The sequence below is a fragment of the Cibotium barometz genome, chromosome 28, assembly GCF_041138505.1.
Source record: "Cibotium barometz isolate CiBa-2024 chromosome 28, ASM4113850v1, whole genome shotgun sequence".
In the NCBI taxonomy this organism is placed as follows: Eukaryota; Viridiplantae; Streptophyta; class Polypodiopsida; order Cyatheales; family Cibotiaceae; genus Cibotium; species Cibotium barometz.
Window position 1 is genome coordinate 43,829,975 of NC_141073.1, and position 16,889 is coordinate 43,846,863.

The window sequence follows — 16,889 nt, forward strand, 5'->3', positions numbered from 1 at the left end:
GATCGATGGTGTTTTTCTTTGCGGAGTGAGGCTCCCCCGATGTTTGTGAAGAAAGGATTGTTTGTAAGTGGTTTGCTTCCTGCGTTGAAGCTCAAGGTTGAAGGGAAGAAACCCAAAACGTTTGAGGGATGCGGATGTTGAACATATGTGTGATGACACACCCATGTGGGAGGATAAGCAGGTTCTTTTGGCCAACGAAAAAGATGCTTTTTATAATGATATTTGTTTTGATGATTCTTCTATACAAACCATTACCAAGGAGGACAAGGTAGAGAGCTTTTCACTTGAGGATGATGATGTGAGTGCTTATATGTGTGGACAAGATGTGGACCATGAGCTGATTGCTTTGAAGAATGAAGAGGAGCAGGTCATTGCGGACTTCTTGGATGAGCATGTTTATGATTGTGAGAATGTGATTGATGCTGTGGATGTTTCCTTGTCTGATGAGCCAAGTGATATGGATCTTATGCATGAAGATGAAACCTGGATGCTTTGAAGCAAGAATCGACCAAAGTTTTGGACAAAGAGGACGATGTGTGATGAGGATGTTATAAAGGGGTTTTTAGCTGCTATGGGTGAGAATGGTGTGGTGATAAAGGAGAAGCTTTCAATGAAAAAGATGGATATATGGTCAAAACAGGTACTCTTGGATGTTAAAGTTGAATGGTGGTCTATGCGTTTTGGACATGGTTTGCATGTAGATGTTGAGGGTGCTTATCTTCTCAAGTGGTGGCAGTGTATTGATCAGTCCTTATTCTTTCAAGAGCCTTTATGCTGGCATGGTGAATTTAAAAGGATGCTCTTTGACCTAGGTGGGTGGATGTGGTATGCTATGATGTTAAGTTGGGTGATACAACTTTGGTCGTTTGATCCAGGAATATGAATGTAAGTTCTTGTTTTCTGCTGAGCATAAATGCTCTAGTAGGCTGGGGGGTTGGCAAAGTACGTAAGGCATTTTTCTGAAAGGTATTTTGGGTCCATGTACATATGGGATGCATGGTTTGCGAATAAACTTTGCCTTGAATGCCCTGGCAAATGTAGAGACTGAATGGTTTTGCAGTGAGTTGGTATACGCACATTTTTTTTGGGAGCAGATGCTGAAGATTTGGAAGTTTTTTTTATTGCAGTAGTATGGTGTGCGGGTGGTTGCTAAATGCAGGGCACCGACCGATTCGAAGAGAGGTCGCTTTCAGAGCATGGGCAATGGTCGTGTTTGGGTAAGTTTTTGCATCCGTTTTGGAAAGTCATGTGGGCGCCGCACGTGCAGGTGAAGCAAGGTAAAGAAAAGTTGGTGGTGGCCATCATTGAAGCTTTTAAAAAATATATAAAAATGATATCCACGTGGCCAGCTTGTAGGAGACCACATGGAGGTTTATCTCACTGTCAGCGTGAGGTTCAAGAAGGTTGGCGAAGCGTGGGACGTGAGGAAGAAGTGGAGTCGGGTTGTAAAAAGGAAGTTGGCAGCCTTGTGCGTGGGGGCTCTCGGGGAAGTGAAGGCCTGGCTCTGGTGAGTCTGCAGAGAGACGCAGACAAGGTGAGAGTGTTGCCGCCTTGTGGGAGAGAGCCTGGAGCGTGCGACCAAAGGGTGGCTTTTTGCTCGGGTGATCGTGCAAAGGCTGACAAGTAGGCGCTGGCCAGCCAGAGCTGGGGAGCCACCTTGGTGAGATGAGAAGCATTGGGTACGTCAGTGAAAGAGGTAGCAGCTATAGGCACTGCAGAGAGGGAGCCGCCAGAAGGAGTCGCCGGTGACAGTGAAGAGAGTGTGGCCTTTTGTTTGTTGTGTGTGGCTAGGTGCAGCCGCAAGCACACGGGAATGCTTCTCTTGGAGCTGCAGCGCAGCAGGGCAGGGGAGTAGCGTGGACAGCTGGCTGGCGAGGGACTGTAAGGAAGCCATCTCAGGTGTGGCTGGCGACAGTCAGGTGAACAGGTCTGGTGGACAGCGTGGATGTGTGCAGCAAAAGAAGAGAGGGAACAGAGTGAAGCAGTGAAGGAGTGTTGCTGGTGGGGCGCCCTCTGAAGAGAAAGAGTCCCTTGGGTGTTTTGTGTTGGCTGCAGTAGAGGTGCTAATGTGTGGGCTAGAGACAGGTGAGGCTCGCCTATGACACTTGGCAGGCAGTAGGACAAAGAGTAGCCGGGCTACAGAGGAAGTTGAGGGTTGCTTATGGGCACCCTCTGAAGAGAAGCAGAGACTTGGAGAAAGAGGCTTGGTTGTCAAACGCAAGGGTGAATTCCCTTGGCAGTAAATCTAGGCCAGAGTCTTGGTTTTTGGTGTAATTGCTGAGTTTGTTTGAAGTGTGATGAAGATGGGACTGGATTTCCCAAAGTTTATGGTGTATGGTGCTGTGTATGCTTTTGCTGGATGATCAATTGTCTATCGTGGTTTTGAGCTGTTTTTCTGGTGTGGGTGGGTGGTGAAGTGTGAGAAGTGTTCCAGCCGGTGGTGGCTAGTGGTGCACCACCAGCCGGTGGCTGGTGGTACCCCCGTTCGTGTTGTATCAAAGTTTGGGAGGTGAAGGGCTATAGAGGCATGGTCTTTTTTCTTTTTTTCACCACACCAATCACTATGAGATTAGTGGATTGTGCTGCCAGATTACTAGTGTTAACTTTTGATCAGTAGATCAAGTTAAGGGTTGATAAATTAAAAATCTGAAAATTTGAAATCACCATGGAGGATTGTTTAGATAGAAAAATTCAGTCTGATGGACCATTATTATGTTAAAGATATGAATGAGATAATTCTGAATGAATTGTAACTAATAATGCATTCTATATGAGCATCTTTACCCCTTGACTCTGTGGGGAGCTGACCTATTTACAGAACCTCGAAATTAGTTGAATCAAAAATCGGATTGAATCATAAATAAAGAGACTTAACAAGAATTTTCATATATTGATACGAACATGGATTGAGGTCGTCATGGTAGAAATGTTAACCCCCAACTCGTTCGATGAAGAAGAGCTCGACCTGGATGTTCGTAAAACTCTTCATAGTTCGTAGCCTCGACCTTTCAAGGGTGAAGGGAAAAACTTGGGCGAGGCTGTGGAGAAGTGGATCGAATCAATGGAAGAATACTTTGATGTCATCAGGTACAATGAGAAGAGCAAAATGGCTCTTGCAAGGCTGAAGATAGTGGAGACAGCTAGAGTGGCATGGAGAAACCATTGCGAGACAAACCGTCTCGACTGAAATACCCAAACCTGGACCGATCTCAAGGCTTACCTCAGAAAGAGGTTTTGTCCCCCAGGCTTTCTTGAAATTAAGATGAATGAGTTCTTGGAACTAAAGCAGGAAAACCGGTCAATTGAAGAGTACCATCAGGCTTTTGCCCTTCTCCTTAAATATTCCCCTCAATTGGATGAAGAGCAGCTGATGGCCAGGTTCATTCGGGGAATGAACGAGCCATTGGATACTTTAGTCAAGAATGAATGAGCCATTGGATACTTTAGTCAAGAATGAAAAACCTATCTCAATGGCCAAAGCAGTAAGAATGGCGAAAGATTTCGCCAAAGCCTTTGATGTCAAAGTCCCGCCAAAGCCAGCACCATCACCTTTCAAAAGGTTTTTATTCTCAGAAGGTGATTCCGACCTTCCTCTGCCTAAGAGATATCAGGGTCAAACCCAGGATATGGGAAGTTCCAGAATGGAAGAAATGTCCTTTTCCCGAGACTCAATTCCCTGGATTTCAACTTCAGAAGTTCCACCCTTGAACAAGAGAGTGAAATGCTATAACTATCATAAGGATTTGGACATTGCAGTATGGATTGCCCAACTCCTTTTGGATCAAGGTTTTCAGGGCAGGGAAATCAGGGGTCAAGATTCCAGACTCCAGTCCCTTCCTTCCAGAGTAATCAGGGTTCTATCCTCCAAAATCAAGGAAATCCTAGAGGTAGACCCTCTATCCAACCTGTAATTTCAATCCAAAGTAATGCAAGACCTCCACCTCAGAATAGGGGAAGTCAAAGAGAGTTGTTCCCAAATCGACTGTCCACTTCCAAGGCAGCAACGCTAGAAGTGATTGAAGAAGAAGAAGAAGATGAAAGAGATCATACTCCACCTGCGAGATGAAGACATCTCGCGTTTTTTAAGTGGGGTAGAATGTAAGATTCCTTCCCCAGTCTCTCAGGATGTCCAGTATCTTTCTCTGTAGTCAAATCCCTCTTCAGAAATATAAAAGATTTTGTTTCTACCAATTTTGGCCTAGAGAGAGAAAATCTTCTAGAGAGTGGTAATTCAATTTTTAAATATTTTTGGATAGAAAAATATCTCATCTTATTAAAATAAGTTCCCCTGAAACAGAAGTTCAAAAAGATTTTCAGAAGGTGCATTAGAAATTAATTATAATCTGTTCAAGAAGCATTATCTTGGGGGTGAAGATTTTTTTGAAATTTTAAATTAAGGTTCTTATGGACCAATACGAGATAAATAGAAGAGTAGTAGGAAAATCCCCCAAAAATGAGTATATACTCACATAAGATGAAGAGTTGACTAAGGACAAGGTTAATAGTTAAAACAGAGAGCTATTTAGGTGAAACGATGCATTTTTGACACCTCAATATGGGGGAATTCCCCTCATGAAGGAGGCGCCTATTTTACATGCTTGAATGAGTTTTAAACTACCAAATAATGAGATATTTTTATCTCTCCTCTCTCCTGTTTCAACTAGATCCAAAAAGTGAGCAAAACTAAAAAATGGTAAAAAATTGACCAAACTGACCCAGAAAATTCTAGAATCAGTTTGCTTGGTTAGAGGCTCACTTTTTCCTATAAATAGAAGCCTCCCCCTTTGTTGAAGCTTAATAGTGTTTTGCACTGTTACCCTGCCTCTCCCAAGTTCCAAAAACAGTGAATTTTACTCATAATTCATTAGTTTTTGACCTTCCCTCTATTAAGAGACTAAGGTTATGTAGAAGGGTGAGAGAAGGGTGTGAGTGTGAATGGACTTAAGGTCCACTAGTTCACCTATTTAAAGGTGAAGCCATGAGGCATTTTGTATGAGAGAAAGGCCTAGTTGTATTCATAAACAACTTAATAAGCAAGAGTTTATTCTTGTACTTTTTGAGTCTCTCCTCTCCACACATTTGATCTAGCATGAGCACCACGTTTTCTCAACATGGTATCAGAGCTTGGTTGATTTGAACCACTTGTGGTGTAGAATAGGTCAAATATCTTCATTTTTCCCTTATCTTTTTTGTGTGGAGTTCAACCCTCTCATGGTGGTGGAGGACTTCCAACAGCGTGTAGAGGCAAGATCTCTTGGAGATTCCTTCATGGAAAATGTGGAGGACACCTATGCGAATCTAATCGTACCAACAATTAGCTGATTCCTTCCTGCGATGCGACGACATTGCTCACGGAGTTCGATGGTTGCTGTTTTCTGTTCCTGCGCTGGTCGTACAACCATTTCTCGGCTGTAGACCATTATAAGGCAAAGGGCCTTGGGGCTTTGATAGCCCACTCTATGAGGAGTCCACAGCACTAATATGAGCTCGTTTCATCCACCGATGCGTCGGTTACAAAGAAAAAACCAGGCGCCTCTTTCTTCTTTTCCTTCAAGCTTCCATTAAAGCTTCAAGGTTGGATTTGTTCTTGCTCATATCATCACTTCCCTTGCTCTAATCAATCAAGTGGTGTAGTGAATGTTTGTTGCTGAGTTTTCTCTTAATTTTGAAGAGTTTCCATTCACATGAGGTATCCATAAGCCTCATGCTCAACAAGCTTCATCATCAACATCAACTTTCAAGCTTTCAAAGCTTTCAAAGTGTGCTTTTAAGCACTAATTATGTTGTTTAACACTAATTAAGCTATTAATCCAACAAAGCGAGGTTATTATAAAGTGTTCTGAAACACTAATAGTGTTATTAAACACTAATGGTGAACTAATCACCAAAAATAAGTGTCATTTGACACTAAAAATGTGCTTTTTAGCACTAATTGTGTTTTCTACACACAAATGGTGATCTTAATCACCAACTAAAGTGTTGCTTAACACTAAGGTGGTCTTAACTATCAAAGGAGGAGGTCTTTTACACTAAGGAGGCTCTTTTTCATCAACATTGGAGGCCGGGCACACACCATAAGTGCCACATTACAAGTCTTCATCATCAACCGCTTCTTCCAAAGAGAAATGGAGCAACCATGAACCAATTGTCTTCATCTCATGAATCAAAGAGGTTGAAGATCTCTGGTTTTTTCATCAACAAACTCAATATTTGAGTGGTTCAAACTTGAACACATGTACACTAATGTTCATTTACAATGTTGTTGTGTATTACCCTTGAGGCTTTTGTTTGTAAGAGGCATAGGCATGTAGTAAGCCGTATGCTCTCGTTTCCCAAGCCCAAGGCATTTCAGTCCTCTGCATATTCTGCACTTTCATCGTCTAAGATGAGTTGTAAGGTTAAGCATAGCATCCCTAAGTGCTCTACCTTATTGGTTGTCATGATTTTAAGCATCTTTTGGCATTACTTTTGTAAGAGGCATTGGCAACATTTTGAGCCATGTCCTCTCCTTCTTGAGCTAAAGATGATAAACCTTATTGGTTTGAGAATTTACCTCAACCACTTACTCCCTCTCATTAACCTTGTAACTTCAAACCCTAATGGGTATCATGTAACTAACATGCATAAAAGCTATTGTAGTTGTGGAGTAGACACTGCCCTTGACTAATCCATAAGGCAAGTGGTAAGACCCTCCCTTTCCCTTCCCTATCTATATCTACCTCGTTACTCATGGAGGAGATATATTATTGAAGGAAGCATAAAGCATGTTGGAGGACCATCTAAAAGCAAACCACTTAAGCAAGGGTGGCAGCCTTGTCATGATCATTGTGTGAGAATGGTCAAGGTGGAAAGCATGTGGTGGAAGCAATGGCATGTATGTCTCAAGCATGTCATCTACAAGAAGCCAAGCAAATATAAAAAGTGGGGTGCACCATCATTGAGGTGTACATCTTCATCGACAACAAATAAAGACTTAGATGGCAACAATGTATTAGCCTCTAAGGCTCTAGGAACACATTTGTAAATCCTAGATAATCACACCTATATTCCAAAACCTTGTATGCCTAATGTTATAAAGGCATCCTATGTCCAATACCACCCATTCCATTCTTTCATAGTTGGTATTGAGGGGGGGTATTAAGAGACTAAGGTTATGTAGAAGGGTGAGAGAAGGGTGTGAGTGTGAATGGACTTAAGATCCACTAGTTCACCTATTTAAAGGTGAAGCCATGAGGCATTTTGTATGAGAGCAAGGCCTAGTTGTATTTATAAACAACTTAATAAGCAAGAGTTTATTCTTGTACTTTTTGAGTCTCTCCTCTCCACACATTTGATCTAGCATGAGCACCACGTTTTCTCAACACCCTCTTCCAAAAGATTGGTGGGCCACTCTTGTCTCAAACAAGAGTTGAACCCTCAAACCATCAAGCCAAAGGAAAGCTCTCAAATTATCTATGTAAGTTGGAGATTCTTCTCTTCCCATTCATTTTAAGGTTTTTTTTATGATTTTTGTCTTCTCTACATTGCAAATGATGTTATGCCTCATTGCAAAAGGCATTCCCCTCTCTTCTCTAGTAAATCCAACCATTCTTTATCCTAGGTAAATAATTAATGAATAAAATCAAGTTTTTCATAATGTTTCTCTTAAATAAGTAGAAAAATGTTACTTTAGAAAAGTGTGATTTTCATCATAAAAGATTTTAATGCATAAACATATGCATAGAAGATTTTTTTTTAATTAAAAGGGTGATTTTCATCATAAAAGATTTTTATGCATAAACATATGCATAGAAGATATTTTTTTAATTAAAAGTGTGATTTTCATCATAAAAGATTTTTATGCATAATAATATGCATAGAAGATTTTTTTAATATTAAAAGTGTGATTTTCATCATAAAAGATTTTTATGCATAAACATATGCATAGAAGATATATTTTTTATATTAAAAGTGTGATTTTCATCATAAATGATTTTTATGCATAAATGGGTGCATAGAAGATATTTTTTTATATCAAAAGTGTGATTTTCATCATAAATGGATTTTATGCATAAATTAGATGCATAAGAGAAATTCTTTTATTCTAAAAGTGTAATTCCTACTAAATTGGATTTATGCATGGAAAGATGCATAAAGAATTTATTTTAATCCAAAAGTGTCATTCTCATTTAAAATGAATTTATGCATAGGAAGATGCATAAAAGATTGATTTTTATTTCGAAAGTGTTATTCTCCTTAAAATGGAATTTATGTATAAATAGATGCGTAAAGAAATCTTATATCAAAAATAAGAATTCTCTTGTATTCTATAAATAGATATGAGGTTGTGAAACGAATCAGATAGATGAAAATGAACGAGGAATAGATGCGTAAAGAAATCTTATATCAAAAATAAGAATTCTCTTGTATTCTATAAATAGATATGAGGTTGTGAAACGAATCAAATAGATGAAAATGAACGAGGAATAGATGGAGATGTATGAATGTGGAATGTGGATATGGATGTATGGATGTGGATGTATGAATGTGAATGCGGATGTGAATGTATGATATAGATGTATGGATGTGAATGTGGATGTGGATGTGGATGTGGATGTATGAATGTGAACGCGGATGTGAATGTATGATATAGATGTATGGATGTGAATGTGGATGTAGATGTGGATGTATTGATGTAGATGCGGATGTGGATGTATGAATGAAGATGTGAAAATGGATGTATAAATATAAATGTGGATGTGGATGTGGATGTATAAATGTGGAATGTGGATATGGATGTATGAATGTGAATGCGGATGTGGATGTATGAATGAAGATGTGAAAATGGATGTATGAATGTGAATGTGGATGTGGATGTATGAATGTGGAATGTGGATATGGATGTATGAATGTGAATGTGGATGTGGATGTGTGAATGTGGAATGTGGATATGGATGTATGAATGTGGAATGTGGATATGGATATATGGGTGTGAATGTGAATGTGGATGTATGGATGTAGATGTGAATGTGGATGTACAAATGTGGATGTGTAGGTGAAATAATGAATACAAATCTGAATGTGAATGTGAATGGATATGAAGTCGATATGAGCGAATGGATGAGATGAGATGTCATGTGAATCAAAATGTGAATGAATAATATAAGATCTGAACAAATGAGACGTAATGTAAATTAAGAAAGATAGGAATGGATGTTATGTGTAGTGAATGAATCTGATGTGATGGGATGGAAAATGATGTATCTGGTCAAGAATGGATACACATATGATTTGGATTTGGATTAAGTAATATGGATTGATGTGGAACAATCTGGAAAGATGTGAGTTCAATATAGAAACTATATTTGTGAACTGTTTGTAAATGATTGTTTTATGTCAAGAATGCTGGGGAAGCATTTTGACTGTCTTGAATGTGGTCATGGGTGGAGACCTACATGATAAAGTTGCAACAGCTGACAGAGAGTCAACGGAGGACGTCTCGCGTAGCAAGGTCGGCGGAGGTCTTGACCAGCCTCGGATCGATTTAAATGGTGAGCTTCCGATATGGTGGATGAGGGACCAAGGAAGCGGCCTATGAGTGAAGCGCTAGGTGACCTGCGAAGGATCCTAGAGGGTGCTGACCATACGGTGCTCGGGCTCTGGGTTGCCGAAGATACCCACACGTGCATCGTGGGGAAGATATTGGAACAAGGAGTAAGAGTTGTTTTTTGAAATCGAGTATGGATCTAGTTGATTGACCTTGCTGGTCCTCAACTGATGAGTCCATAGCTCTCTTATATGGATCTATTGGTTGATCTTGCTAATCTTCAACGAGGATTCCATCTTGATTTCTATAAGTGATTATCTTCCGGGTACTATGAGCTAGGAACTATAGAAAAGGCCCTTGAATGAACAGGTGGTGAGCGTTCTGGTTGCCAATGATGCCATAGATACTCCGATGAAGGAATGATTGGAAATTAAGATTCAACCAGATACTTGGAAGTTTATGATCAGTAATACTATGATTTCATTAAATGACTGAATTAAATACATTTGAATCTAGAAAAAAGGCAATTTCATATTGGGTGTGTAAGTGGTGTGACTAGAGTTAAATTTGCTTGAAAATCCGTCTAGGGGGCCTGGGAACTCTTTTCTGTGGTACCTAGGACAAAACCTAACCAAATTCCTAATTGGATCCCATCACTACAGTGGTTGGGCGGTTGGCTAACCCATGAGACTAGGCTGGACTGATGGATCCGTTATGTAGTAACTTTCCTATTATCATTCTCAACTAACCAAAATCATATTTTTGGTTATATAAACAAGAAAGACATCTATTAAATCTTTTACCTGACTGATGATGTTTGTATTGGGATGGTGCCTTATCCTTGTATTATATGACGGGAGACTCATTTCCTATAATCACTGATGCATTCTTTGAGACGGGTTGAATAATTTGAACCATTCAGCATGATGCATCATCATATGGTTAGAAACTCTTGTGTCAACATGCTAATCATCTTCTACAAATTGTAAATGTGCCATGCATGTAGAGAGAAACAACTATTGTTGGGGTTAATCTAAACTTGAGGCTGCATAGTTTGTACTTTGATTGTTGGCTATGGTCCATTTGTGATTTGGTGTCTTCCATTTGCTCCTAGCTTCTTCTTACATTCTCTTTCGTAGTGGCCTATGATGCCATAATAGTTTCATATCCATACTCCTGGTCTTCTTGGTCCATAACTTCTTCCTCTTGAGCCTCTATAGTTGTATCTTCCTCTTTGATATTGTGGTTTGCCATGAGTTTTTGCTTTAGTTGGTGAGTTTGAATCTTCATGGGAAACCCTTGGGTTATTTTCCTCTTTCTCTTCCAGTTATGCCTCTAAATTTGGATCTTCCTCTTTCTCTATAGACTATAGGTGTTGATTCTTGTTTTTCGAGTTGGGTGTGTCTTTTCAATGACCTTTCTTCTTCTTTAAGTAGAAGGGATGTAAGGTCTTCAAGTTGTTAATCCAATTCTAGAATTAACAAGAGCTACCGCCATTATCTTACATCAAGGAGTCACGGTAGATACACCAAAGGGTCATACATTCAAGATATGAAGCAATAGTGTCCAAAGCTACAACTTGGATGGGCACCCGTAATGATGTGATGGAGTATTTATGGCGATTCTCGCTTCAAGAGTGTGTGGTAGCAAGTTAGGATGAAGTCCTAAGTGATGTCCTTCATGGATATATTATGAGAGTATTTATGGCGATTCTCGCTTCAAGAGTGTGTGGTAGCAAGTTAGGATGAAGTCCTAAGTGATGTACTTCATGGATATATTATGAGAGTAGTCATTATAATAGCATTAGGCCTCTTATGAGCCTAAAGTGCCCAGTCGGCCATAGTTTAAGTGAGTGTGAACACTTATGGCCATGTATATAAGTGAATTTCTCTCATAATACAATAGACTCTCCCATTGTGCAATTGAGTCTTGCTCTTGCTAATCCTCTTGCTAATTTCTCTCCCTAATGCATGCTAGTGAGTGTGTGTGAGTGAAGTGAGGTGAGAGGAGGGACGAGGACCTGTAGTGCAACGCAACGGTGTGACAACGCTCACGGGAGACACGGTGGAATTGCTTCTCAAGGAGTTGTAGAGATTCAAGTCCTCAAGGGTTACGAGCTCGGCCATTGGAAAGATCCTCATGACAGTTGTGGTTCACCAGGTAATCTCTTTTTGGATGTGTTTCAAGGAGGGTTAGGATGAGCCATAACATTTTTGGCACTGCTGCTAAGGAGCCATCCCTTAGCTTTTTCCATCGTTTTGCCTCTAATCTATGCATAACCCATTGCCCATTATCGTGATTAATGGTTTTCCATGAAAAAGATGTGGATTTGACAGTGATTTGTGTGAGATTTGGTGTAGAATAGCTCTCTTTTTTGTTTTTGAAAAGAATGCTTTTTGCTTAATTTTTAGATTAATTTGTTATTTTTGTTGTTGTTTTTGTGGTTTTTCATGTTCTCACATAGTTTGTATTAGGCTTAGTTTGTATCCATTGCATCAAACAATGCGGGAGAATGTAATTCTTAGTGAATGTTAGCTCTCTTTAGTTTAAACATAAATCTAAGACCATTAATTCTAGTTTAATTGTGCGTTTTTTGTTCAAATTGTTTGGATTAGAGTGTTAGAAAGCATTAGGAGTAGCTTAAACTTTCAAAAAATTTCTTAAAACCATCAAAGAACCTTTGAATTTGACTAATTTCTCTTAATGGACTAGTTTTTTGTCATTAAGGATGATTAATCTTCTTCAAGAGGCCAAAAATTTAGAAAATATGTTAATTGGGGTCTAAATTGATTGTATGAGTAGTCAAAATTGGGATTTTTGAGTGTTTTGAGAGCATTTAGATGAGTCAAAACACTTAATCACATCAAATTTTTCATCAATTGGAGAAATTTGACTCTCTTTGCTTAATTTTGCCTTAAAAGAGGAGACTATGATTAAGAGTCTAAGTAATTTCCTATTTTAGATTAATTTACACAATTGTTGGTGCACAGATTATCATTCCCTTACTCTATCCAATGATGTGTCCAATTGTGTGAATTAATTAGGGATTAGTGGTTAATTAGAGTCTTTGATTAGTGTAAAAGAGAAAAAGATTAGTGAAAGGATTAATCCAAGAATCTTGGATTAATATTTAATCACTTTTTTACATAACTCATTAGGGCTAATGAGCATTCAATGAGTAGATGCTCATGAGTTGTTAAAATTGACCATTTTAGGAGTCATTTATGAAGGGTGCAAGGGGTGTCATTAAAAGATTGACTTTTTTGATTCCCACTTACTTTTTTGGGAAAATGCCCATACCCCTTTTATTTTAAATTCAAAAATATTTCCCTCCAAAAAGAAAAATTCATATTTCCCACTAGACTCAAAAAAAAATCCAGCCACCGTGAACGAAAAAATTCCAGCCCGTAAATGAACAGAAATCCGATCGTGAACGCAAATCCGACTGTGAACGAAAAAATTTCGACCGTGAACAAAAATCTAGTTGTGAATGGAAAAATTCCAACCCTAAAAATGAAAAAATTCCAACCTTGAACGAAATTCTGGTCGTGAAAGTTCAGATGTAATGAAAATAAAATCGAATTTAATATTATGTGGAGTCTGGTTTAGGATGTGAACCATTTTCTGCACTTTCATGGAACTAGAGTTCACGCGAAAAAAAAATCGAATTTAATATTCCATGGAGTCCGGTTCACGGCATGAATCATTTTCTACACTTTCACGAAACTAGAGTTCACGCGGAAAAAATTGAATTTAATATTCCGTGGAGTCCGGTTCACGACGTGAAACACTCAATGTTTCACGGCATGAAAGCCTAAGGTTTCATACACGATAAAAAATCAAATTTAATATTTCTTGGAGTCCGATTCATGGCGTGAACCATTTTCTGTACTCACGAAACTAGAGTTCACACAAAATAAAAAAATAAAAAAATTATAAAACTCATGAAGTCCGTCGACATGAAAAGGGGTCCGTCAGCCCCAAAAAAAAAGACTTTGGAAAATACCCATGTTTGGAGGTCCGTATCTCCTAAACCGTTTATCGGATGAAGGCGCTCAGGGCTCATCGAAAAGCTGACATCAAGCTCTTTGACTTTGTACCTTGGTCGTCCGAAGTTAAAATCGACCATTTTAGCCTCCGACTAGCAGCCTCAAAACTCGACCTAGAAATGGAGACAAAAAACAGTCCAAAAACCACGAAAAATCGTAAAAAAAAATAGCATGAAAACAACGGCAAGCCATATTCAGGGTACTTCTGAGGATCTAAACAACAAAAGCACGGACGATTGAGGGGAAACAAAGTTTTAGTACTCCAAAAATACTACAACTCCCTGATACAGAGTTTTTCAAAATTCCTTTTAAAACACCCTCAAAAACATGCTGCGAAATAGGAAAAAATTCTCAAAAAACATTTTCGTCTTGAGACAGTAATGGAAAATAGGTTTTAGGACCTCCTCTTTCATCTGGGAAGTTCCTAGCATATGCTTTTTCTGGAAAAATATCTCTAAGAGGTCGTTCACGTGCGTATAGCACCTAAGCTAATTAGGGCAAATGGACACCCATTTGATCCAACGAAGAGTACACCAAGCCTCTTGAGGCTATAACAATCTGTGGGAAAGTATAAAAAGCAAAAAAAAAACTGAGATTGCTCTTTAAGAAACATTTAGGCACTCTGACATGGCCATGATAGAGAGATTGCCAGGGATCACACAAGGACTAAACCCAATGGCTGACATCTTCGAGCCATTGAGATCTATGCCAGAAATTCACCTCCCAATGCCATTGGCCATGTCTATAACATGCGTGTCATCGGGGTTTACACCCCCTATCACTTCAATCCCACCAGGCTTTGGTCCCTTGCCTAATATTACCACAAATCCTATAAGTATCTTCCTAGATGCCTACACCTTGGACATACTGAATAGTCTAGGAAGGGGGGAGTGGCCCAAAGACTCACTGAGTCTCCTCCAACAAGAGCACTCACATACGGCCTCAATGACTCATACAAAAATATGGCCGTATAAATTTCCAAAATTATGGGCAAATATGACGGAACAACAGACCCTGTTCAATTCATTCAAATGTTTAAACAGAGATGTGAAGCCTTGGAAATCACAACTGCCCCACTAAGGTACATGCATTGAACTTATGCTTAGAGGAAAAAGTAGTCGATGGTTCATCACAATGATGCCGGGGGCGATCAAAACCAACTTCAAAACCTTGAAATCAGCCTTTATACATGGTTTTTCCAGACAAGGTGATTGGTGGAGTGCAGCAATAGAACTCTATTCAATTGAGCATCAACCAAATGAATCCATTAGAGATTTTATCCTTCGGATAAAACTCTTGGACTCACGTTGTGAGTCATGGGAAAAATTAATCGATGTTCAATTGAGGAGATGTTTTATGATGGGCTTGAAGAATAACAGCTTACACAACTTGATCATTGTAACCAATCCGAAAGATCAATGTTGTAAAGAAGCAATACGTTTAGATAACAACATGCTAGAAGATGATCATGCTACGAGGTGTTTCTCATCTAAACCAAGTGAAGCAATGGAAAAAGAAATATCGATCTCAAAATTGACATTCCCAAAATTTGATGCAGCCTTGCATGAAACCTTATAGCCAACATCTCTAAGAGAGGATAAAAACCTTCAAACCTAGACATCCTTAATGCCTCTAAAATGAGGAGCGAAATGCCTTGTGTTGAATGTAATCACTACGACCATCCCAATCCTCATTGTACATACAAGCCACATGTTCTTCTATACTGCATATATTGTAAAACCTTTGACCATGATACTAAAAAATGTCTCGCAAATGTACTCAAAACCTCCATCTCCCATGCACCAAATAGAAATAGTCCAAAGGGTAGAAACTGCTCAGGAAGCAGTTAATCGAACACTTCAGTGTATCTATTGACGTGGACCTCACAAGGTGGCAGACTGCATAGTTTGGAATACTTCCATACCCATATTCACTGACACTTTGCGACCAATGTGTGAACGATGTGGCATTGATCACATGTTCCAAGATTGCCTAAGACAAGTTACATCAATGCAGCTTGTCTCAGAAAATACAACTCTTAACATCTTAAGTGTACAAAATAGGCAATTGTCCATGGTACCCTTGAATGTGCTTACACGCTTACAAGCCAAGGCATGAGAAATAGTCAAAAGAAAACCAAAAGACAATACCTCAACATGGATAGAAGAACATGCTTTAAATAGAACCCAAAAGAGAAAATAAACCCTTCTAAACCCAAGAAAGACAAGGGACAAAAAACTATCAAAACCAAGGTCGAGTTAAAAGATAGGGAAAAGGAGCTTGTAGAGGACATAAACCCAAAAGGGAACATAAACACGAAAGAGCCAAAAGCTATACAGGATGTAGCAGCATCCACATCAAAGACTACCATGCAAACCACAACATCCATACGTGCGACACGGAATACAAAAACCCAAAAGAAAATTCGATCTCGTCGCATGAGTAAACATAATGAAAAACTGACAAACCAAAGAAAGTCAGAGAATGAAACAAGTTCTAGTACATCACTAAGTGAGGATGAAACAAGTTCTTACTCTTCGCTCAGTGCACCGCATAGACCAATCAAAGAAACTAGAATCCACCCAATCACCCCAAATGGATAATAATGATCACATGACGTATGCGTAACGCAAATAGCAAGCTCAAGAGAGCATGCTTAGCTTGGTTGAATGTCTTACAGGGTTACTAGTTGTGATTGAGCCTCATAATGCCAAACCTAAAACAGCAACCAAGATACAAAGCCTAGAGGAGTACCGCTTTCCCTTTCAAGAGGAAGTACTCTTCTCTACAAAAGAGTCATTTGAAAAAGACTGTACAAACTATAGGCGTGAGAAAGCACGTGAGGAATTTGATAATTCCCTTACAAGATTAAAACAGTCTCTCAAAAACCTCATTCAAGGGAATGCTCTTCTCAGCACTTGCACCTTTAATGGCTCAACCTGAGATATACAAGGACATAAGGAACTCCATAAAATAGGACTGTGAGGATTTGCAAGTTTCCAAATAGTCCTCATTAAGAATTGTCAGAGGGTCAAGTGTGCCAGTGTACGCATTGGGTACTCTTGAAAAAGCTGCGACCCAAACAGAGGATGAAAGTGAATGGGAATATGAAACAGACACACGATCTAAACTGAAACAATAACCGAAACGCCCATGGTTCCTTTGGAAGATTCTATCATGGTATGGTTAGATTTCCCTACAGGCAATGATGTTAAGCGCAAACGTGCATTGATTAGTCCTCGAGCAAGTCATAACATCATAATAACAATAGATACTTGGGTGTTATTGGGACAACCTAAGCTCATCCCTACAAG